Source organism: Schistocerca cancellata, chromosome 4 (genome assembly GCF_023864275.1).
Source record: "Schistocerca cancellata isolate TAMUIC-IGC-003103 chromosome 4, iqSchCanc2.1, whole genome shotgun sequence".
Lineage (NCBI taxonomy): Eukaryota > Metazoa > Arthropoda > Insecta > Orthoptera > Acrididae > Schistocerca > Schistocerca cancellata.
This window is the reverse complement of record NC_064629.1, coordinates 133,008,921-133,033,194: the sequence shown is the minus strand read 5'-3', so window position 1 is coordinate 133,033,194 and position 24,274 is coordinate 133,008,921. Positions and strand designations below refer to the sequence as shown.

The window sequence follows — 24,274 nt, the reverse complement described above, 5'->3', positions numbered from 1 at the left end:
AAAGAACAGGCTAGGTGGGAAGAAGAGGAGAGAAAAGAACAGGAAATGCGTTTAGGAAAGGAGATACATAGGAAACAAATGGAAAAATTTACAGCGGAAATTCCAGAGTTTGTCAGTAAAGTGACTGGTGCTTTGAACGAAGTGAAAGATGTAGCGGCCAAATAGAAAACTGTCGCCATCGAAGCGAAGAAAGATGCTCATGTGCAAGGTTAGATGCGATACAGGCAGAAAAGCGTTTTTACGTAAAGGAGAAACATGTTAAAGTCGTTCAAAGCACAGTGACAAAGATGAATAAGGTATTAGCCACACTAAAAGAACAGGGCCGACAGATTTTTCGGAAAACCGACGAGAAAATAGCCAAAAATTCGCAAAGGATAGACACTCTGGAATAGAACAGAACAGATTTGAAACAGATAACTGATAAACTGGAGGACATTAGTGCACAACAAAAGCACGTCCTCCATGAGGTAAAGGGAACGCAGCTGCTCATGAACGAAGAGATTACGTTTAAGTACAATGCGATCGTAGATATGTGCGAGAGGCTTCAGTGAACAATGAAAGGTTGCAACACCTGTAGCGAGGGCTGACACTATGCCTGCCACTACAGCAGAAGTGATGAGCCAGCAGTAGGCAGATGACGCGCTCCCGAGATGCAGATCACTTTAGACAAAGCAGAAGTGACACACAGTTGTGCACATCTGCGTCGCACAGAGTCTTTGATTGAACAAGAGGTTAGCTGTACAGGCAGCAAATGGTGCAGCGCAGATCGAGAGTGAAGGGGAGATGTGTGGAATTTTGAGTGTAGAGGGGCATGTGCGGTGAGATCTACGCCGTCCTTTGATCACAGGCATTTCCTTTTCGTGCATAACTTTCAGAATTATATAGATTCGGGCAGTACTTCACATACCGAAAGTTTCATTGCCCAATTTGACTAGACACTATCTCCAAATTGGCCACCAGCATATAAACTTGTATTTACTTGCGGGCACATCGAAGATTCGGTGGCGGGAAAGATGAGTGGCATAGCAATCCTGTGAAGCTCGTACCGGACTTTCGAGAAATATACGTTATTTTCAGAGGCCTTCATAGTTATACAATAGTTCTAGATTTCTCTGTACAAAATTTAAATAGTTCTGCAGAATTTCGCGAAGAAAACAATAATGGCTGAGAAAACTTTAATATTGCAAAAAGTTAATTGCCAAATTTGCGAATAAATAATAATCACAATTCTGAATAGCTCCTCAGAGTTGTAAAGAAAACACTAATGACATTTTTTGTGCAGATAAAACTTAATGAGATAATTGCAATAATGAGGGACCCATTTCTGCAGTTACGTGAAGTTGGCACCTGACTTTCCAGAAATATACATTTTTTCAGAGTTCTTGGTACAATTTCTGTAGTTCTAGAGTTTTCTGTAAAAATTTTTAATATTTCTGTAGAATTTTGCGAAAAAAAATTCTATCACAATTCCAGATAGCTGAATAGCTGTGAAGTTGGCAACCAATTTTCGAGACATACACATTTTTTCAGAGTTCTTTGTAGATATGCTATAGTTCTAGAGTTCTTGTAGAAATTTTTAATAGGTTTGTAGAATTTAGTGAAGAAAAAAACTTTGATCTTTCTGAATAGCTGACTAAGTGTGATGTTGGCATCCTACTTTCGAGAAATATACATTTTCTCAGATTCCCTAGTAGATATGATGTTGTTCTAGAGTTCTCTGCACTGCATTTTAATAGTTACGCAGAATTTTGCGAAGAGAACACTAGTAATCTGTAAAATTTTAATGTTGTAATAAATACTTGCCAATTTGCTAAAATAAAATTGTGATCACAATTCTGAATAGCTCCGTGAGAGATCTGCAGAAAACCTTAATGACATTCTTTGTGCAGGAAATAGTTTATGAGGTAATGGGGGACCTGTTTTCACCATAGAAAATATACGAAATCGCACTAGAGTTCTGATTATGGTTCTGATAACGGTTCTGAATAACACCCCAAGAGTTTCATCGAAAACCTAATGTAATTTCTTGTGAAGGTAATCATTTGTAATTGCAATAATGTGGAACCCACTTCATTAATATGTAGCTTTTCATTTGGAGGCAGAGCTTCGCTGCCTTACTTGTGATCAGTGGATGTAGGTAGGTACAAACTAGTACATATCATGTCAATTGTTGCTGTGCATCCGACGGCTGACAATCTAATTGCTATTTTTTCGTCTACTTATTGTGTTGTATTACAATAATTTCAATTTAATTTGATATTCTTTGCTACAATTACCTAAGTACTGCATTTATAATTTGCTATAATGTGCTTTCACGAACACCTGTTACTTCAATGCTCGATACACACTGGGGTTTTGCAATACTTAGCGAGGTATAAGCTATGTATTTTCACAGATGAATTCAGATGCGTCATACGATTCATTCGCCTTTTGTACATTCATACGATAATTGTCAGGGTTGGAAAACAGGGGCACTAAAGCTGCCAGAGATTCTCGTTTGGTGCAGATACTCTGGGACAGATATCTGGATGCGAAGAGTGAGAGTGAGGAAGTGAGGGAGGAAGAGAGAGAGAGAGACAGAGAGATAGAGAGAGAGAGAGAGAACGCTCGAAGTGAGATGGACCATTGAGGACCTTGGAACGTGGAGTTATCTGTTGTCCTGCTCACTAGAAGGAGTCCCAGATGATGCTTAATAGTGTGAGGTAACAGGCGAATTGTGGCGCCTAGAAAATATTCGAAGTTGGCGTGGCTGCACGGGACGCTTGTCAAAGCCGCGGCCCGGCAGCAACCACGTGGTCCCGAGCGTTAGCTTAGCAACTGCGTTATGCCACACAACGGCTGGTCCAGCCACGTGGTTGGGAATTCCTTGGTGACGCTGTGCGCCGAGAGGGCCAAAGATGGCGGATTGTGTGAAACCTTAATGGCAGACATTTCACAGTTCGTATAGAAATTAATAGTAGCCAGATGAATCAAGATACCTCAAAAAGAAACATGTACATTGCTATTATTTGCACAACGATTCTGATGGTGTAATCAGATTTTCAACATCTTTATTAGTTTAAAATTTAGTATCTGACTGTAAATTAGACAAGTAACACCCAGCAACGAATTTCCGAAATTTAAATGCTTCATCTGATTTGTTCGATCGACGTGTCTTTAGAAAGCTAGTAGTGTGAACCTAAATTGGTATAAATTACAGGCATATAACTTGAATAGTACATGAGTTAAGTGGCCGATTACTATCGATCGCGTCAGGCCATAAGTACTCCACAGTTACACGAAAAAACGGTAGCAGCATGCTTATAAGTATATTTATTCGTTTATGTCTTTCTTTATATCCGATATACACTATTCATGAAGAAATTGATTAAATATTTACTGTGTTTTAGAAAGCACAGAGACATTAGGCTACTGGCCTACCTTTTGTTCTCTTCCTTTGATATATGTTTATTTAATTTGTTTATGTATCTAATAATGTGTGTTAGAGCGTGTTTATGGTCCAGCCGTGGGAATATTTATTTAATTTCAAGACGTTTAAATGTAAATCCAGCATTTCGTATGTGTTTCAATACGTTTGTGAGCTTGGAGACATGGAGGGAGCACTCTAGCCAATCACAGCGCTCGTGAATGGGGAACTGGGTAGAAGTGGGAGAAGAGCATCGTTTCGAGACAGGACACATGAGTACCGAAAGGGGTACGACAGACGCACAGTCGAAAGAGGGACTTGGAGAGTGTGAAGCGGTTTACGCGTGGTATCGGAAGATAGAAATAGTTTTTAGTACTGACTTGTGCACTTGTGAGATTTCCGTGGCTTCTACAGTGAAGACGTGGTGTGCATTTAGAAGTGAATATCTCGCGAACTTTGTTGTTGTTCATAACTAATTACGTGCAGTAGGAATCTATTGTTTCCCTGCTATTCAACTTATATTTTATTTAATTGCTGGACCATCGATACCAATAAGTGTTTGCAGAAATATACCGCATTCTCAAAAGTACTTCTACTATCGTACTCATCATTTAAAATCGTTAATATAACACCTGCAAATTTTATTTAATTGCAATCTTTCATTTATAAATTTATATGTTACGTTCATAATTCGTAATTGCCGAGTGATAGAAACCTTCGACCATCCGATTCATGTGTGTATTCTTATCGCATACTGTAGATCCAACAGCAGTATTTGGCCTGCAGTGCCGCAACAACGTATCTCAGCCCCTAGACAACGAATCCAGCCAAAACTTTTAATATTGCAACGTTAAGTCGGAGGGTGCGTAGTAATTCGAAAGCCCGCAATAGCGTAAAATAAAAGTTGATTGTAGATTTAATTAACATTTTTAAATTATTTAGTTAATGTATTGAAACATCATCGGTTACAGCTCAGGGACCTTGGATACTATTAGTTTGATTCTTTTATCTGTACGTTGTTTTTCCTTCAGTAAGTGTCATGGATGAAAAGCCTTGTATTCATTTGTATGTCATCTCAGAGAGACACAAGCCTGTGTAGTAGTAGTACTAGTAGCTTTATTCATCCATAGATCTCTTTTTATAAGGTTATAGGACATGTCAAAGTATTTACAAGTTCAGACCAATTTAAAATAAGCTAATTCGTATATACATTTACAGACTTTAGTTAGAGACAATCATTAAATTTACTCCTGGTATACAATACTTTTTTACAAATAACTTATTAAATAATGTAATGCCACACTGTTCACTCATATCTCATTATTAGTCACTGCACACACTATACAAACATTGTTTCATTACACCTCACTCACTACACACACACACACACACACACACACACACACACACACACGTGATCTCTGGGCCATTTTCTGTACCACAACTACTCATTTGCCATCCTGAAACACTGAGTCAGCATCCCTCTATAATGTGAGATGTTGAGCTCAGGAAGAGAAAGAGGTGTTAGTATTGTGCTATGCATAGCTTGGGGTAAGTATTTCTAGAAACGGAAAAAAAGAAGGAAAAAGCTTAGTGTGAAGGTGTTATGTGGAATGTTGGATGTTTTATAATCACAATTATTATTTATTTGTGTAACATATTTTTTACCTAATCCTTACTCTGTTTTATCTATGTAATCCTTCAATGTATAAAATGTATTGCATAACAGGTACTTTTTAGCTGCCTTTTTAAATAAGTGTATTTTTGAAATTTCTTTACTCTCTTTTGGTAGTTTATTGTACAGCTTTATTCCTTTATAGAAAATGATGTTTTGAGTTTTATGTTTATTTTTTCTTGGTAAATGTAAGTTGAGGCTAGCTCTTGTTTGATGGCCATGGACAGAGCTATTTGTGCAGTAATTACCAATGTTATTTTTGATGTGCACAACTGACTGGTAAGTGTATTCACACAGAGCAGTTAAAGATCCCCAGTGTTTTGAACAGATCTTTACAATGAGCTTCACTACTATTTTTGGTTATTATTCTTATGGCTCTTTTCTGGAGTTTGAAAATTGTGATCTTATTTTGTGTATTTGTTCCCCAAAAAAGAATGCCATAGCTAAGAATTGAGTGTACATATGAATAGTATGTAACTGAAAGACACTGCATGTTACACACTGATGATAGGATTCTGAGGGCATAACATGCTGATGACATTCTGTTTGCAAGTACCTTTGTGTGTTCACACCACTTCAACTATGAATCAATAGTAATTCCTAGAAATTTTGCATTTGTTACAGTCTTTAGAGGTGCCATGTACAATTTAATTTAAGATTGTTTTTTTCCCGCTTCAAACTGAAATTCATGGCATTAGTTTTCTTTATGTTCAACGTCACATTATTGCTTATTGACAAATCGTGAAGTTCCTTGAGAGTTTCATTTGCTTTTGTCTGCTCTCCCTCTCCACCTCCCCCCCCCCCCCCATAGTTTTTACTTATGACCAGATTCCATACTGATTCACAAGATTCAGTTAAATGTTTAAATGAGCTCTTGACAGTTGATTCTCTCTTGAGAAAAGTTTTCTTTCCTATTTTTCTTATTTCGTTTCGGCATCTGTGTTTCCCAACTGCAAAGTCACAGTTGCCATTGTGGATTGTGTCAACGTCGTTTTTTATACGTCTCTATTCCCTATACCCTACTTTATTTGCTGCATTTTTATATTTTCCCTGTTGTCAGTTCAGTTCAATATATCCAAGGATTTCTACTGTACCTTTTTCTCATTTACATCTTCTGCTGCTGTCACCTCTTCTTTTCTCAAAGTGATCCGTTCGTATTGTAGTGGATTCCTTCCTCTGTTTCAGTCATTCGTTACCTAATGGTCCCTTTAAGATTATCGAAAAACTCTGAATCTTAACATATTCAAGTTCTGTTTCCTTAATTTGCTACCATTTACTATCTCTCTAGTTGTAAACTGCAATTCATAAGCAGTAAATTATCGTCGGTTTGCATCTGCAACGGAAAATGTCCTACAATTTAAAATCTGCTTTCGAAAACTCTGTCTCAAAATTAAAATCTGGTTTCGAAAACTCTGTTCCAAATATCCATCCTGCGTTCATGATTCTTAAGCAAAGTGTTGGCTTTGACTAAATTATGTTCTGTGCGAAAATTCTCTCAGCTGGGTTCCCCTTTCACTCCTTCCCCCAACCCTATGTTTTCCTACTACTTTCGTTTCCTATTCCTGCTAACGAATTCCAATCTCTCACCGCTTTATAAATTTTTGTCTCTCTTAACCAGGTAGTTAAGAGATACAAATAATTTAAAATGCGATGAGAGATTGGAATTCGTTAGCAGGTATAGGAAACGAAAGTAGTAGGAAAACATCGCTTTTCTCATACATTGTTTCAATCTGTTCATCATTTGTGGTGTAGGTAGGCATGTAAACTTGTATCACTTTTGTGAGGGTGTTAGCTTTATGTCTGTCTTGGTAATGATAATGTTAATGGCAGTTTAGAGATGCAGCTGAGTTTGGTGATACTATTTCATTGGTAGTCAAGGGGCGGTTAAAATACATGATCTTAACACAACAAATACTAGGAATCAACTGTCAGACGTTTTCAATTATAAATAAATGACTACCATATAAGAGGTAATTTACTATCATTATTGTAAACTGCGTTTAGGTACTGCAATTTGCAATACTAAAAGCTGTTGTGACAGTAACAATCTGTTCCAGGGTGATAGGTTTTCTAAATGGGATAGTAAATAGTTAAGAACAGTAATCATCAAATCTGTTTATGGTGACATAACAAAACATGAATAATGAAATAGACGAAAGAGCACATCATAAAGAAAATTAAAAAAAACTGGTATGTCTTCACCCAACAATGTCTTTCTGTCATGTAGGTTCACGGTATAGTTAACCAAATGCACTTAGTCAAATGCAGCGGGCGTTTCAGTGTGTTCCACCCCATACCGCAGTGGCGGTCGGTCATTGGCTACCGCTAGCGCCTGCCACTTCTGATGGGAACGCCAATTCCGCCAGCCGCCGCGTCACTGCGGAAAACGCTTGCCGCTGGCGTTGCCGCTTGCCGCACTGCCGAGCTGACGGCCTGAATACAACGGAAGGCAGCGCAGCGCGCCTCAACCACAGTCACGTGGCCTCCTCGGTTCACAGGCGTCGCGTCAGCGAGGGGAAACTTGGACAATGTGGCGCAAACCAGGCACACTCGCTGCTAATTTGGTTCCACGTTGTACCGTGTTGCTTCCTTCCTCTCACTTGGGAGACTACTTCCTTTCTCTTCTACAGACACTTTCTTTCTGCCTGTCTCTTCCACTGCAGCTACTTGTAGCAGGCGTTGCTAAAGTTTTCTTTACGTCGGAGGTTCCTATAGTGCGCGCCATTTACGACGGCGGCCGAGTTTAGGTTCGTTCTGCGCATCTGACGTCACAAAACACAGTCAGCCAATGAACAGAGAACGACGTTGCCAGATCTCGACTGCAGTGCAGAGCACAGGCGAGTGGCTTCAGTTTTAGAAATGTTCAGTCATATATAAAGTAATTGAACAAAAGCAATATCTTTATTGAAAGTTTGGAAAAAGCATTCTTTATACCAATTGCTTCATATTCTATTAATTAACTAAACCAAACAAGCAATAAGCCTCCTAATTCAGGCGATAGCAAGGAAAGGTGTTTGTATCATTTTCACGAACCGCTTTTTCGCAATAACGAACAGCAGTAATTGTTTATTTCCTATTGTACTTCGACGAAACGTGAATAATTCATAGTGTTTGTCGGTAATTTGCGTGATATTTTAGTCCTCCAGGAGATCATTTGAATGATGAGCTGCGTTAGCGTAATAGTTAAGGTGTCTGATTGTTGAGTTAACGGTTTTGAGTTCAAACCTTGTTCGGTGCATAATATTTTCTTTATTTAAAAAAAATATCGAAGTGTCTCACTTCATGAATTTTATTCGTTTGAATGTAATTTTTTTTTAATTTCTAGTGCTTTGTCTCTTCATTATAATCATAATAAGTTTTCATTTTTTCTAATTTTGTCCTCCAATATTTCTTTTCACAGAAATTATAAACAATGAAAAGGCACACATACAATATTCATGTTATCTGTTTTGTTTGTATATCTTCTCTTCCGCAGTCGCTGTTTTACTATTCACATTGAGATATATTCTTTGCGACAGTATTAAAAGTATTATTTAGAGCAGAATTTCGGCTCGTACGTAGCCGAGCTACTTGATTGTCTGACGCAATTCTTTGCTTCGCTGCTTTGGAACATCATCATATTCAATGTTTTGTCAACTGATCTATGTTTTGGCAAGTATTTGCTTTCCGTTGAGACAAACACAAATTGTTTGCACACTGCATCTCATTGACAATATATTTTATTTTCTATGTTTTATTACGTCCACAATTCAGTTTTGTGTACTTCGCCAATTTTGTTTTAATCAGACCTTTTTAGAAGAAAGCGAAATGACTCTGGTATAAATAAAACTTTTATCACAGTCGCGAAAGACGGAATATTTCTCAATATTACACACGACACCTATCTTGTACTTAAATGAGACTTTGTTATACAGTCAATTTTATATGAAATTTAGGTATCTTGTTCACATTTCATTCTCAACATTGTGGCAACTAAAATCGACCATACGGAAAGTATACGCCATGGACTTTTACCTCTGCAAACTCTTCAAAATTTCGTGCAATGGTTTATTACATTTAATGCTGCACAATAACTGCGTTGAACATCCAAACAAAATTAAGTCATCTATGGTGGGAAGGTATCAGTCAAGAAGATGTGTAAAAATCAAATTTTTGAGCCAAATAGTTTTTGTGAAATCGAATGGTAAGTGTGTCAAAGTAGTCAGAACACCATGTGTCAGCACAGGCGAGCAGTGCAGTGATGTCAAAATCGCACACAGCGCGGAATGCGGGGAGCACGTCTCTGTAGCAGCGAAAGGGTTAATACGGCCGTGGTGGCTTTACTTCATAAACTTCGCGCTCCCCCCTAAACTAAGTTTGCGAACTATACTATACTATGGCGCTGCTTCTCTTGGAGCGTACGTATTCAACTATTGTTGCCGCTAGCGTTGCGCCGCGCAGATCTCTCTGGAATCGACAGCCGCTGCGACGGCTCAATTACAACAATGGTAGAAGTAGACTGGACATAATTTACGTGAACAGAGTAGTAGCCGACAACGTATCGCCTTTAAAGGTCTACCCTGTAATAACCTCGGACCACTACTGGTATGAATTCAGCATAGTCTTTCAGAGAGCCGGCCGGAGTGGCCGTGCGGTTCTAGGCTCTACAGTCTGGAAGCGAGCGACCGCTACGGTCGCAGGTTCGAATTCTGCCTCGGGCATGGATGTGTTTGATGTCCTTAGGTTAGTTAGGTTTAATTAGTTCTAAGTTCTAGGCGACTGATGACCTTAGAAGTTAAGTCGCATTGTGCTCAGAGCCATTTGAACCATCTTTCAGAGAGAAATGATTGTTCGAGCGAGAGGCAGCTGGAAGTTGAACACCGGCCACTACGCAACGAAATAGCAGCCACGTGGCAAGAACACCTGGCACAGCGGACCCAATACAGCACTGCGACGTTCTGATGGGTAGCGCGAACAAAACAAATGTTGTGAAAAGTCGATTAATTCGTTATTATGCGGACAGTATATCGTTGGAGTCAGCCGCGACCGAAAACAAACGAGAACTTAATAAGCCCCGCCTCCCTCTGGAAGACTGTCATCCTATGTTCGCGTTCTTTACTTCCACGAAAGCAGAACTGACATAACAGTCATCGGGATCGCTGATTCCATTCGTTGTGGTGAGAGTCGCATTCGAATCCTTTTATGCACCAGGATTAGTCTCTTCACTAACTCCAAAATAAAATAAAAAATGCTAAACACAAATCATTTTGGAGTACATCTACATTTGCCCGACCGTCTAGCCACGCGGTCAAACGCGCAGCTTCCCGAGCGGGAAGGCGTGCCAGTCCCCGGCACGAATCCGCCCGGCGGATTTGTGTCGAGGTCCGGTGTGCCGCCCAGCCTGTGGATGGTTTTTAGCCGCGCGGGATTAGCCGAGCGGTCTCAGGCGCTGCAGTCATGGACTGTGCGGCTGGTCCCGGCGGAGGTTCGAGTCCTCCCTCGGGCATGGGTGTGTGTGTTTGTCCTTAGGATAATTTAGGTTAAGCAGTGTATAAGCTTAGGGACTGATGACCTTAGCAGTTAAGTCCCACAAGATTTCACAAACATTTGAATATTTTTGATGGTTTTTAAAGCGGTTTTCCATCTGCCTCGGCGAATGCGGGCTGGTTCCCCTTATTCCGCTTCAGTTACACTACGTCGGCGATTGCTGCACAAAACACTGTCTCCAAGTACGCGTACATCATAATTACTCTACCACGCAAACAGTTGGGGTTACACTCGCTTGGTATGAGACGTTCCAGAGAGGGAGGGGGGTCCAGTGGGGGTCGAAACGCACAGTAAACCTGGGTTTGGTGTGGGGCGGCGGTGGGGTGGGTGGACTGCTGTGGCCTGTTGTGGGGTCGTGAATCACTGAGGGCTACGGCGGGACAAAGCCTCTCCGTCGTTTCTAGGTCCCCGTTTCAATACACAATACAATACATCTACATCAACGTGATTACTCTGCCGTTCACAATAAAGTGACTGGCAGAGGGTTCAATGAACCCCCTTCAAACAGTCTCTCTACAGTTCCACTCTAGAACGGTGCGCGGGAAAAACGAGCACTTAAATTTTTTCCGTGCGAGCCCTGATTTCTCCCTATGTAGGAGCGTGCCAACAGAATGTTTTCGCAATCGGAGGGGAAAACTGGTGCTGAAATTTCATGAGTAGATTCCGTTGCAACGGAAGACGCCTTTGTTTTAATGATTTAGTAGTTTAATGATTTGGTAGTGTCTACGGTTGGCAGGCCCTACTTTTACCAGTATCTTACGCAGTCATAGTTCAAAACACTCCCCGCCTCAAACTGCCACGATATAATGTCAGCATCATAGCAGTGCAGTGAAGTCCTTTTAGAGGAGAAGCACAGCAGAATTTTAGTCACACTGCCATAAAGACGTTCTGAATCCACGACCGCTTCTGCTTCCAGTGCGGAGAATTAAAGCAAAACTCACGCAGATGAAGCGCAGGCAACTAAGAGCTGTGATCACCAGCAGCGGAACCTACGGTAAAGTAGAAGACAAACCTGTCATAACACAACATCTTAGTAGATACAGAGAAAGAGTGGACAAGAAATTTACAAAGAAAGAATAAAAAAATGGTTCAAATGGCTCTAAGCACTATGGGACTTAACATCTGAGGTCATCAGTCCCCTAGACTTAGAACTACTTAAACCTAACTGCCCGAGGCAGGATTCGAACCTGCGACCGTAGCAGCAGCGCGGTTCCGGACTGAAGCGCCTAGAACCGCTCGGCCACAACGGCCGGCAACAAATTTACAAAGTAGCTGGGTGACAAGGGGGAAAAACACTTAAAAGTAGAAGTAAAAGGGCAAATCGGAGAATATTTCGAAGACCTCTTCCAAATGGAAGAAACAAACAATGCGTTAAATGCAAACATAATGTAGCAAACAAGGCGCATGCTAATAGATACAAACAGGACACTCCTGATAGAGCGCCGATCAAGAATTCAAAGACATAATAAAGAGCAGCGACGAAGGAAGAAAACTGTGTGCCGACGGCATTCCGCTCGAATTCTACCTCGTCTAGTTGGAGGTAATAGGTCAACACACGGAGGTCATGAAACATTTATTGAATGAGGAAGAATTTCCATCTGCGCTAATGGAAGAAACAATAATTGTGTTTCCTTATATCAGTGGGTTTCCGCATTTGTGGCCCGTATTTTCGCTATAATGATTGCCCATTCGTCTCACTTCCTCTTACATTCTTTCCTTACTGCATCACGTAACCGCGACACCATTGGGAACCATTCAACCTTGCGGTGGGCACTGGTCGCTCATCAGTGTTAATGCTGCATTATGTAAGCCAACACGTAACAAAGGTGGGTGTTTCAATATGATGTTGTCTAAAATAACAAGATTACCATTGAATGTGGAAAGTACAGAGCAAGAATTGTTGAGCCCTAAACACGTCGCACGTGCTAATGGCTACCCTCATGGTTTGGTCGAAGACCTTTATAGAAAACTAAGTAGCTTAGTAAGAAAAATAAATGGAAAATGTCACTGAAAACGAACCCAGTATAAAATCAAAACCTAAATTAAAATATATTCCTATGGCATATAGAGGGAAGATTTCAAATAAAACTGAATGAGAATTCCGGAAAATTAAATGTTATTCTTGCATTTAGGACTGCTAATACTTTGACATCAAAACTTAGACAATAACGAGGAATAACGAAGGCAAGTGCAGAAAATCAGGAGTGTATAAATAAAAGTGTGGTGAATGTAACGGCTTTTACGCTCAACTTCTAGGAAGACCCTTCTTCTAAAGATTTGAAGAACATACGAGCAGTCATAACAGAACTACTTTCATGGATCACCTTCGTGGTGAGAAACGTAAAATTACTGACATATGTCGTAATATAATAATCCTACATGAAATCCATAGGGGAAAAAACTAGATATTTTAGAAAACTTGGAGATATGCAGTAACGGGAAAAGATGCCCGAATTATCTGTAAAATGATCAGCTGGGATTCAGTTAAAAATATTTTTTACAATTTTTGACAAGTTATTGTAAAATTGAACAGTTTCATTTTGCAGCAGACTTGAATATGTCTGATGTGTACCCATTGGTAGCTTTCCTTATAGTGAATGGCAAATGATTACGTTTCATTCTCTTGAACAGCAATTAATCATATCCTTTCACGGTGCATGACATGTATCACCTAGGCATTGGTTCTCACACGACTGGGTGGTCGCACATCTGAGTTACGACTTTTTCATTAGTCTTATTATAGAAGCATATCGCTGTGTAATCATACTTTGAGCTTTGAATATCAAGCACACAGAAAATACATGATGTTTCAAGAAGGACTTTACAACTTTAAAAATTCATATAAATTTATTGAAAGAAGATGTAGAGCTGGGTTTAGTGTTACTTTGTAAGGAAACACTTCAAGTTTTTTACCTTAAACTAAAGATGTTGTATGTGGCTTCCGTTGGTTATGCTGCACACATCCCACTGGAAATCAGTTTCTTCCCAAACTCGCTGATGCTTGACTAGTTGATTTAGACGGACTCCGCTGAATCGATTGCCGAACACGATCAACAGTTGCATCACTCACACGAGGCTAAAAAAGGTTCAGATGGCTCTAAGCACTATGGGACTTAACATCTGAGGTCATCAGTCCCCTAGAACTTAGAACTACTTAAACCTAACTGACCTAAGGACATCACACACATCCATGCCGGAGGCAGGATTCGAACCTGTGACCGTAGCAGCCGCGTGGTTCCGGACTGAAGTGCCTAGAACCGCTCGGCCACCGCGTCACTCACACGAGGCCTGCCACATCATCTACATCTATATGGATACTCTGAAAATCACATTTAAGTGCCTGGCAGAGGGTTCGAGGACGATCTTCAACGCTGCCTGTTTCGTTAAACTTTGCATACCATCGCTTTATTGATTTAACGTCATATGGGCTGCATCCATAAGAAGCCCGAAATTTACGCTGAACACTGATGGGCGATTTCGTTTCGTGAAACCAAAGCACACATTGCAATTCCTCCTGCTTCGACGCCATTTCGCCAGCAAGTATCGTGACCTAACAGACCGCATCGGTGTTGTGGAGCACTAGCGCCATCTATTGGTCACAACAACTAGTAACACTAACCTATGTAACGGCATCAAATGTAACTTATTATGCAAACGGTTATTCTGTTATAATTTTTTTTTAATCAGGCTAAGATTTACTGTACGCCTTTTATACCATCCTCTAAGGACTTGCTGGCTAAACTTGAGACATTTCTGGAGGTTTAGTTCAAGTGCAAGTTCTAGCGTTTGGCAGCCCTTGCGTGTGATGAACTGGCTGCATGCGGAAAAATTGCAGTGGATGTATCGGGCATCTTTAGAGTGTGAAATACGATCGCAGTTGCGTAACCTGCGCCGGCAGGAAGTATTTATTACAAATTTGTGTGAAGAACAGAAAGTGCAGTTTGGAAGCAAATTCAACGGAAAAGGAAGCGGAACGTGAACAATAAGTATCAAAAGCGACGGAAATTAGTGATTTGCTGGCAGGTACATTAAAACAGTGCAAGTGTGGAAAGTGTGTCGCCTATCGCAACAAGTTAACGTAGCGGAAAATACAAATCGCGTCCAAAGACTACGAACCTTTCGCGAGTCAAACTCAGCGAACGATCGTCGAGGAGACGTCATGGCAGAGAAAAGAGGAGATAGTTATGTCCAGCATGGCAAGGCAAGCCGCATAACCAGAGGAAACACAACGCGACTTGACGGCATCGCGCGGGAAGCTGCTAAACGCGACGAAGTGTCAGAGATAGGGTGCGTAAGGTATGAATGTATTTATTACACAGAACTGTTTCTGTTCCAGTATGAGAAACGTTTCGATTGCGGGCATTAAAGATATAATATTCATTTTGTACTAAGTTTGCCTGCAGAATCCTATTTAGTACCGATTTGATTTTCTTAAGGCAGAATATCAAATCGCGTAAAACTGCAATTTGCAATAGACAATGCTGTGAAAAGTGTAGAAGATTATGTAGAGTGTGCATTAGTTTCCTAATTTTCCACGTGTGTGACAGTCAAAGTTCTCTGTGGAAATTATTATTTTTTATATAATAAATTGAGGATGTGTTAGAGTTCGTTACCAGTTCCATGACCCTCATTTTCCACACATTGTGAATAATTTTGCTGAAAATGCTGTTGTTCATCAGTTGTTCTTTGTATTCAAGCATTAATATCTATACAGGGTGGTCCATCGATCGTGACCGGGCCAAATATCTCACGAAATAAGCGTCAAACGAAAAAACTACAAAGAACGAAACTTGTGTAGCGTGAAGGGGGGGAAACTAGATGGCGCTATGGTTGACCCGCTACATCAGGGCTTAACAACTGGCCGGTTTTGAGCGCGAGAACTCGCGTCTGCTCAGGCACCTGCTCGCGAGCAGGTGCAAGGTCGTTGAGTAGGGAGGGCGGGGAGGGAGGGGAAATGCGCGCGCACGTATGAATAGGACCGCAGCGTGCCTATTGAATTCGCGCCGACTGTGTAACGTTAAAAGTACTACGATCAGCTCTAACAGTCACTTCGCTGGTTAAGAATCATGTCAAGTCGCCGTTGTGTAACCCCAACCATGCTTTCGCAGTTCAACCTCCATTGGTAGGAATTGTATCTGTTTACAGTAAAAGGTGGTGTTGCAAAATGTTTAGTATGTCACAAAACGCTGAATTCTTTTAGGAAATTTAATTTGCAGCGACATTATATGTCGTACCACGTGAAAGACTACGGAAGTGGAAAATGTGATGGACCACATCGTGCACAGGAAGTTATTAAACTTAAAAGGAAGCTATCCGAAGAAGATCTAGATGACGAAGAAAAATCAACTGAGGCAGCTCTCAGAGTGAGCTACAAAATTGCTTTGTTTTTAGCAAAATCCCTGCGCCCCTTCACTGATAAAAGATGTTTGGTAGTTGCAGCGGAACATTTGTGTCCATCTCAAGTTGAACAGTTTCGAATTGTGCCATTATCTGACATGACCATTATGCGTCCTATACAGGACATGGCAGACGACGTCCACAGCCAGCTTGCAAATATCGATAAAGATTTTATGGCGTATTCTCTAGCTCTGGACGAAAGTGTTGATATCACTGGAACAGCGCAGCTTTCCATATTTGAGGTGTTAATAGAGATCTTCAGGTGAGGAAGGAGCTCCTCGATGTAGTAGCCATGAAGAACACTACAACCGGAGGTGATATTTTAAGTATTTTAAGTATTTTAAGTATTTTAAGTGTTGAAGAAAGTGTTGAAAATATAGGATTGTCGTGGAATTCTTTAGTTTCAGTGTCTGCAGACGGTGCACCAGCGATGACAGGGAAAAAATTAGGTTTCGTTGCGCTGTTGAAGGAGAAAATGCAAAAACTGACCGTGCCGAATGAAATAAGGGGCGTTCACTGTGTGATCCACCAGGAAAACTTATGTGCAAAGAGTATCACTCTAAAAAATGTGACGAGTGTTGTTGTTCGTACAACCAATTATATAAGGAAGCATGGGCTACAACACAGACAATTTAAAAACTTTCTTGAGAATGTAGAAAGCCAGTATGGTAGCCTGCCTTATTACAGCGAGGTCCGCTGGCTTAGTCGTGGCGAATTATTAAATCGAATTTTTGCCTATTAGATGAGATAAATATGTTCATGGAAATAAATAACATGTGTGTTCCTGAATTGAAAGAGCCTTCATGGAAATGTGATCTCGCGTTCTTAGCAGATTTAACTAGCCATCTGAATGCTCTGAACATTTCACTACAAGGTAAAGATCTGCTACTCATTTCATAGATCGAATACGAGCTTTTAAAATGAAATTGACACTTTGGGTGAGTCAGCTGGAAACAGGAAATCTAGCTCATTTTCCTAAATTATCATCCATGCAAGATGTTCACAAAGACTGTGATCGTTATTCACATAGTTTAGTTCCCCTTAAGGAAGAATTTGATCAACGCTTTCAAGATCTGACAGCACTAGACAGTGATTCTGATCTGTTCTCCTCTCCATATTCAGCGAATATTGAAGAGATTCGTCCTGAGCTGCAACTAGAAATTATTGACCTGCAGTGTGACAGAGAATACAGAGACAAATTTCAGAACAAGAAAAACATTTTGGAATTTTACAGACACTTCCCTCAGGATAGATTTCCTCATTTGCACAAACTGGCGGCTACAATAATATCAATGTTCGGTTCCATGTATGTTTGTGAATAACTGTTCTCTGCAATGAAATGTAACAAGATGCGCCTGAGAAACGCATTGTCTGATCGAAATTTAAACTGTATGCTGCGCCTACGATGCACAAGAACAATTACTCCGAACATAGACGCAATTGTAAAGGGCAAAAAGTACAAGATAACAGAGAATCCAACACTTCAGTGACACCTTTTATTGTGTAACAGTTCACAAATTAATACGAATGTAGAGGCATACACTAAGCTAATAAAATTATGTGGCACGTGTACATTCTCCTATATTTGTTTCATTTGTCGCAGTAATAATTCGTGAGTGATATCCCTGCAGGTGGCCGCGGATTTACATTGACTGGCGGCAGCTGTTGTGTGCCCCACGTGACTCTCCCCACTCTCCGCTCTGGTCCGGTAGTGGGGGTAGCGTGCTCGCGCTGCTCCGTGCTCGCGCCTTGCTGCTCACAGCTTGCTCCGCGAGCAGGTATGTTGTGAAGCCCTGCGCTAGATGGTGCTGCCATAGGTCAGACGTATATAAACTGCGTTTTTTTTTTAAATAGGAACCCCCATATTTATTACATATTCGTGTAGTACGTAAAGAAATATGAATGTTTTAGATGGACCACTTTTTTCGCTTTATGATAGATGGCGCTGCAATAGTCACAAACGTGTAAGTACGTGGTATCACATTAACTTTCCGCCAGCTTGTCCCGGCGGAGGTTCGAGTCCTCCCTCGCGAATGGGTGTGTGTGTGTTTGTCCTTAGGATAATTTAGGTTAAGTAGTGTGTAAGCTTCAGGACTGATGACCTTAGCGTTTAAGTCCCCTAAGATTTCACACACATTTGAACTTTTTTTTTTTTCATTCCACCAGTGCGAACGGTATTTGCTTCGTAATACATTACCCGTGTTAAAATGAACCGTTTACCAATTGCGAAAAAGGTCGATATCGTGTTGATTTATGGCTATTGTGATCAAAATGCCCAATGGGCGTGTGCTATGTATGCTGCTCGGTATCCTGGACGACATCATCCAAGTGTCCGCACCGTTCGCCGGATAGATACGTTATTTAAGGAAACAGGAAGTGTTCAGCCACATGTGAAACGTCAACCACGACCTGCAACAAATGATGATGCCCAAGTAGGTGTTTTAGCTGCTGTCGCGGCTAATCCACACATCAATAGCAGACAAACTGCGCAAGGATCGGGAATCTCAAAAACGTCGGTGTTGAGAATGCTACATCAACATCGATTGCACCCGTACCATATTTCTATGCACCAGGAATTGCATGGCGACAACTTCGAACGTCGTGTACAGTTCTGCCACTGGGCACAAGAGAAATTACGGGACGATGACAGATTTTTTTGCACGCGTTCTATTTAACGACGAAGCGTCCATCACCAACAGCGGTAACGTAAACCGGCATAATATGCACTACTGGGCAACGGAAAGTCCACAATGGTTGCGACAAGTGGAACATCAGCAACCTTGGCGGGTTAATGTATGGTGCGGCATTATGGGAGGAAGGGTAATTGGCCCCCATTTTATCGACGACAATCTAAATGGTGAAATGTATGCTGATTTCCTACGTAATGTTCTACCGATGTTACTACAAGATGTTCCACTGCATGACAAAATGGCGATGTACTTCCGACATGATGGATGTCCGTCACATAGCTCGCGTGCGGTTGAAGCGGTATTGAATAGCATATTTCATGACAGGTGGATTGGTCGTCGAAGCACCATACCGAGGCCCGCACGTTTACCGGATCTGACGTCCCCGGATTTCTTTCTGTGGGGAAAGCTGAAGGATATTTGCTATCGTTATCTACCGACAACGCCTGACAACATGCGTCAGCGCATTGTCAATGCATGTGCGAACTATTCGCTGTTGAGAGGAATGTCGTTACACGTATTGCCAAATGCATTGAGGTTGACGGACATCATTTTGAGCATTTATTGCATTAATGTGGTATTTACAGGTAATCACGCTGTAACAGCATGCGTTCTCAGAAATGATAAGTTCACAAAGGTACATGTATCACATTGGAACAACCGAAATAAAATGTTCAAACGTACCTACGTTCTGCATTTTAATTTAAAAACCTACCTGTAACCAACTGTTCATGTAAAATTGTGATCCATGTGTTTGTGACTATTACAGCGCCATCTATCACAAAGCGAGAAAAGTGGTCCAACTAAAACATTCACATTTCTTTACGTACTACACGAATATGTAATAAAAAGTGGGGGTTCCTATTTTAAAAAACGCAGTTGATATCCGTTTGACGTATGGCAGCGCCATCTAGCGGGCCAATCATAGCGCCATCTGGTTTGCCCCTTCAAGGTAGACAAGTTTCATTCTGTGTAGTTTTTTCGTTTGACGCTTATTTCGTGAGATATTTGGCCTGGTCACTATCAATGGACCACCCTGTATATGCAGCGAATTTTACCTATAATAAGTTTATTCTTCAGATACTGCTGTAAATTTCTGTTACTAATTACATAATTTGTAGGTTGTGGAAATGGGCTTCTTTGGAATGCCCGGCTTGTTGTTGCTACGTGACAGTACAATTTTCTCAATACATGGAGGTAGATCTCATCCCTCCAAAACCCAGGCGATCATTGTAGGCAAAACCACCCCTTCCTTCCGCCTCCTTGATTTCTACCTCACCATCTATGGCCGTCCTATCGCCCTCACTCCCACCCTTAAGTATCTTGGCGTCACCCTCGACCGTCGCCTCTCCTGGACTCCCCACCTCCGGACAATCCAAGCCAAGGCACGCTCCCGACTCAGTCTCCTCAAGCTCCTCTCCGGCCGTACGTGGGGTCTGGACCCCTCCACCATCCTCCACACCTATAAATCCCTCATCCGCCCTATCCTTTGTTATGCCCATCCAGCTTGGATCTCCGCCCCCCCTACCTTTTACAAATCCCTCCAAATCCTTGAACGCCATGCTCTCCGCCTCGCCTATCGCATCCGTCTCCCCTCCCCCACGCGGATCCTGTACGATCTCATCCCCTTCCCCCACCTCCTCCTTTTCCTTGAAAGGATACGGATCCTGTACACCTCCCGTAAACTCGATCCTCCTCACCCGCTAGTCTCCCCGATCCTCTCCCACCCCCGCCCGCTGCCGCGCTTGTATTCCCACGTCCCATCCGGTTTCCATCTCTCCACCCTCCTTACCCTCTCCCAAGGTGATTCCGCCAGCTCCCCCTCCCTGATGATGTCCTCCTCCCCTCCATCTACCCCTCCTATCAACTTTGATCCTCCCCCCCTTCCTGTGTCCTTTCCTTTAGGCACCCTCCCTCCCTCCCTTCCCTTCTCTTTCCTTTTCCCCCTACCTCCTCCCCTCTTCCCCCGGGCTTCCCCTCCCCCTTCCTCCCTCCCCCTCTCTCCTCTGCCCATGGCATCTCTGCTCTCCCCTCTCCCATTCCCCTCCTCCTCCTCCTCCTCCTCCTCCTCCTCCTCCTCCACTCTTGGCAGGTCCCTGGACTCGTACACGCTCAGTGAACATTCGCGCGCCGGAGATCGTCGCCGTCAGTGTTTCGTGTGTGTGCCTTCGTTTGTGTGTAGTGTTGTTCGCCGTCACGCCACCACCGTTCACATGCCGTCGCCATCATCCATGTTCTGTGCACCGTGTCGCCTAGTGTTAGTGCTGTTTCTCGACCAGCGTGTTTTTTCGATTTTTAGTGTCTACATTTTTTGCCCACCTTTTTGACTGTCTTCTCTGTACCACCTTTATGTACTACTTGTTGTCAAACTCGAGGCTGAAGAGCGGCGTATTGTGCTGCTTACAGCCCGCCTTTGTATAAGGTGTTTAAAATCACAATAAAGAAAAAAAAAAGAGGTAGATCTCAGTGGGAAAAAAATGGCTCTGGGCACTATGGGACTTAATATCTGAGGTCATCAGTCCCCTAGAATTTAGAACTACTTAAACGTAACTAACCTGAGTATATCACACACATCCATGCCCGAGGCAGGATTCGAACCTGCGACCGTAGCGGTCGCCCGGTTCCAGACTGAAGTGCCTAGAACCGCTCGGCCACAACGGCCGGCGATCTCAGTGGAGATCATGTATATTATTAGGGTACTCAAAATCTACTTTTAAGATATAGCCCACATCTGAATCATCAAGTACGCTCATTATATCGAAACCGTCGACAGGCTGCCGCACAAACTCAGGAATGTGGTAGGCGTTGCATCACGGCCCAGCTGTGCAGACCATTAACATAGAGCTATGTAATTCTTATTTTTATCGTACTCAGCAGTGCACCTGTCGTTTTCAATTGCATGTCTATGATAGCAGTAAATGATACCTCTTCTGATAAAACACTGTTAAACATCTTAAGTTGCAATTTATGTTGGGATTTTTTGCTGTGTCCCAGGCCCAGCCAGATAAGTTCACATAAATAGGTGGGATGTGGTAATCTCCCAAGTTTTAGGATTCAGATAAGCTTCACACTTTGCATATTCTTTGATAATCCTGTTCTTTGATTGCTGTTCATCACTCAGAAATCTTTTACAGGCCTCAGTTGGCGGTATTGTTCATCCGACAAAACGGATTCGTCATTTACGTGCCCATATGGAAAGACGCCTATATTGTTGATCAAATTGAACTGCTCGTTGTCAGGGAAATACCCTCTCGTTATTTTTAACTCTTCGTCTTTAAGTACGAGGAGCGTTTGACCAGAGAGCACGCCAGAAAGTTGCAATAATCTAGAGAGCGAAATTTTATGTCAGTATGATATCCCACCGCGAATGTTTTGTATTTTTTATAATTCTCTGAACTCATAGACATATGTCGTGTATTTATTTTTGCTCTTCTTCTGTTTGTTGTCAGATACTCATTATTATGAAATGTGCATCGTAATTAGATTGTGAAACACAATAGGAACCGTAAAATTAAGTTGGTTGGTTGGTTGTTTGATCTGGGGGAGAGGACCGAAGAGCGAGGTCATTGGTCCCAAAGTCGGCCGTACCCTTCGAAAGGAACCATCCCGGTATTTTCCTGAAGCGATATACAGGGTGAGCACAAAGTCTTGCCCTGATTATAAAAATTTATTACAGAATAACCGATTGACATAATAATTTACATTTGATGGCGTTACATGGATTAGTGATACTAGCTTTTTTAAAAAAAAAAAAAAACACTTACGTTAGTAAACCTCAACGTGTGCTCCCTTGGTAGCTCGAAGAATGTCGAGGCGGTATTCCAGCTCCTGCCAGGTGTTTCGTAATATGTATTCTGTCACAGTACCCACAGCAACTTATATCCTAGCCTTCAGTTCGTCGACGTCAGCAACTGGTGTGACGAACACTCTGTCCTTGATATAGCCCCAGAAAAAAGTCAAGGGGCGTAATGTCTGGAGAGCGGAGTGGCCAGGGTGTTGGACCGTTCCTTCCAATCCACCCAATCCACCGATCCGGAAATGTTTCATCCAGGAAATCACGCACTATCAAAGCCCAGTGGGGGGGGGGGGGGGTACCTGCCGCATACCAATGCTGCCAACTGTTGAAGAGTTACGAAGGTGAAGGCATTACTTTTCAGCCAGCCCTCGTATATTGGGGAAGAATGTAATGTATGTCATTCAGGAGTTTCATGTTTTCAGATGTAATTTTATAAAAATTAATAAATGAAGATTCTGAAAATGAATCTTAGTTATAATTATTTCCGTAGCAGTTTCCACACCAAACACCCTCTTTACATCAGTTCGTAAAGAATTTGTGATCGAGAACACCCTTTCTGCACTAGTATTACTGTCAGGTAGAGATAGCACAAACACAGCAATGAGCTGCAGATTCTTGCAGCAGTTATCTTCAGATCTAAGGAAGTTTAAAATGATGGACTTCGTTCACTTTGCTTTAATCAAAGAGCGTATTTTCTTTATTCTTTGGGCATGAGCACTTTTGTTCTCCATTTGATTATGCTGCACTTTTCTTAAAGACACGCTGTTTCAAAATACACGGGATAGTTAGTAAAAAATGGAACAATATACATCCCACATGTACATTTTCAACTTTTCCCGGCGTAATGAATAGTCCATTAAATTTCGAGCATGCAGCCGCGCAAATAAAATATCAGTGGACGAAGTTTTATTTGCGCGGCTATATGTCGGAAATTTAATGAACTATGCCATATGTATTTTGTCGGAACAACCGGATACTTAAGTTAAATTAGGGATGATCCCGTAAAGTAAAGGACGTCTGATCACATTACAGTATGAACCGTCGTGTGGTTATCACAATTTCTAGGCAGCGACAATAATAACGAAATCTAGTTTTAATGTGACATACAAAGTCAGTTGCTGAGTTCTCGTTCTGCTTCACTATACTGTTTGGGAACGATCACACGTTGATATTAACGCACTGAAAAACGTATGTTCATTGAGTACCGTAGACTGTTTCAGCATATCACTATTCCAAATATTAATCACAAGAGAGGAGTTCTGTATTCTGCGTTGTGCGTAGGTGACCGTTAATGTTAGAAGATATTTACAGTCCTCAATGAAATGTCTACAGAAAGTGTAAACATAAGTCTTTGTACTTCATTCTGTTAAAATGAGAACAGAATGAAAATCAAAATATGTGCATCGGCCGGGAATCGAACCCGGGCCGCCCGCGTGGCAGGCGAGCATTCTACCACTGAACCACCGATGCTACAAGGAATAAATGGGAACAGACATAAATTTCTTGCAACACTAAAGTAAAGTATTAGAAATGTGTTGGCCTTTTTGTGCGGTGATACGAGGTGCAGCGAAGCGTTAGCATGCAGTAACCGTGATGCCAGTAAGTGAACAAATACGAACCGTCCAATAAAAACTTTGGCGCGGTCGACAGACAAACAGCGGTAATGAACAGCAGTGTGTTTGGTTCTCGAAGAGCTACGTTTTTTTGTTTCTGTTTTCTCATTATGTCTCTACTTAATTATTTTCCAGGAATGATATTAATTTTAAGTGAGGATATTTCCATATTTT

At 41.7% G+C, this 24,274-nt stretch overlaps 1 non-coding gene across 1 annotated transcript; it reads right to left on the bottom strand.

Annotated features, from left to right (window-relative positions):
• Positions 1 to 23,886: 23,886 nt before the first annotated feature.
• On the bottom strand, positions 23,887 to 23,957 carry Trnag-gcc (transfer RNA glycine (anticodon GCC)). The gene has a single exon. It is a non-coding gene; the product is annotated as a tRNA-Gly (tRNA).
• Between the last annotated feature and the right edge of the window lie 317 nt (positions 23,958 to 24,274).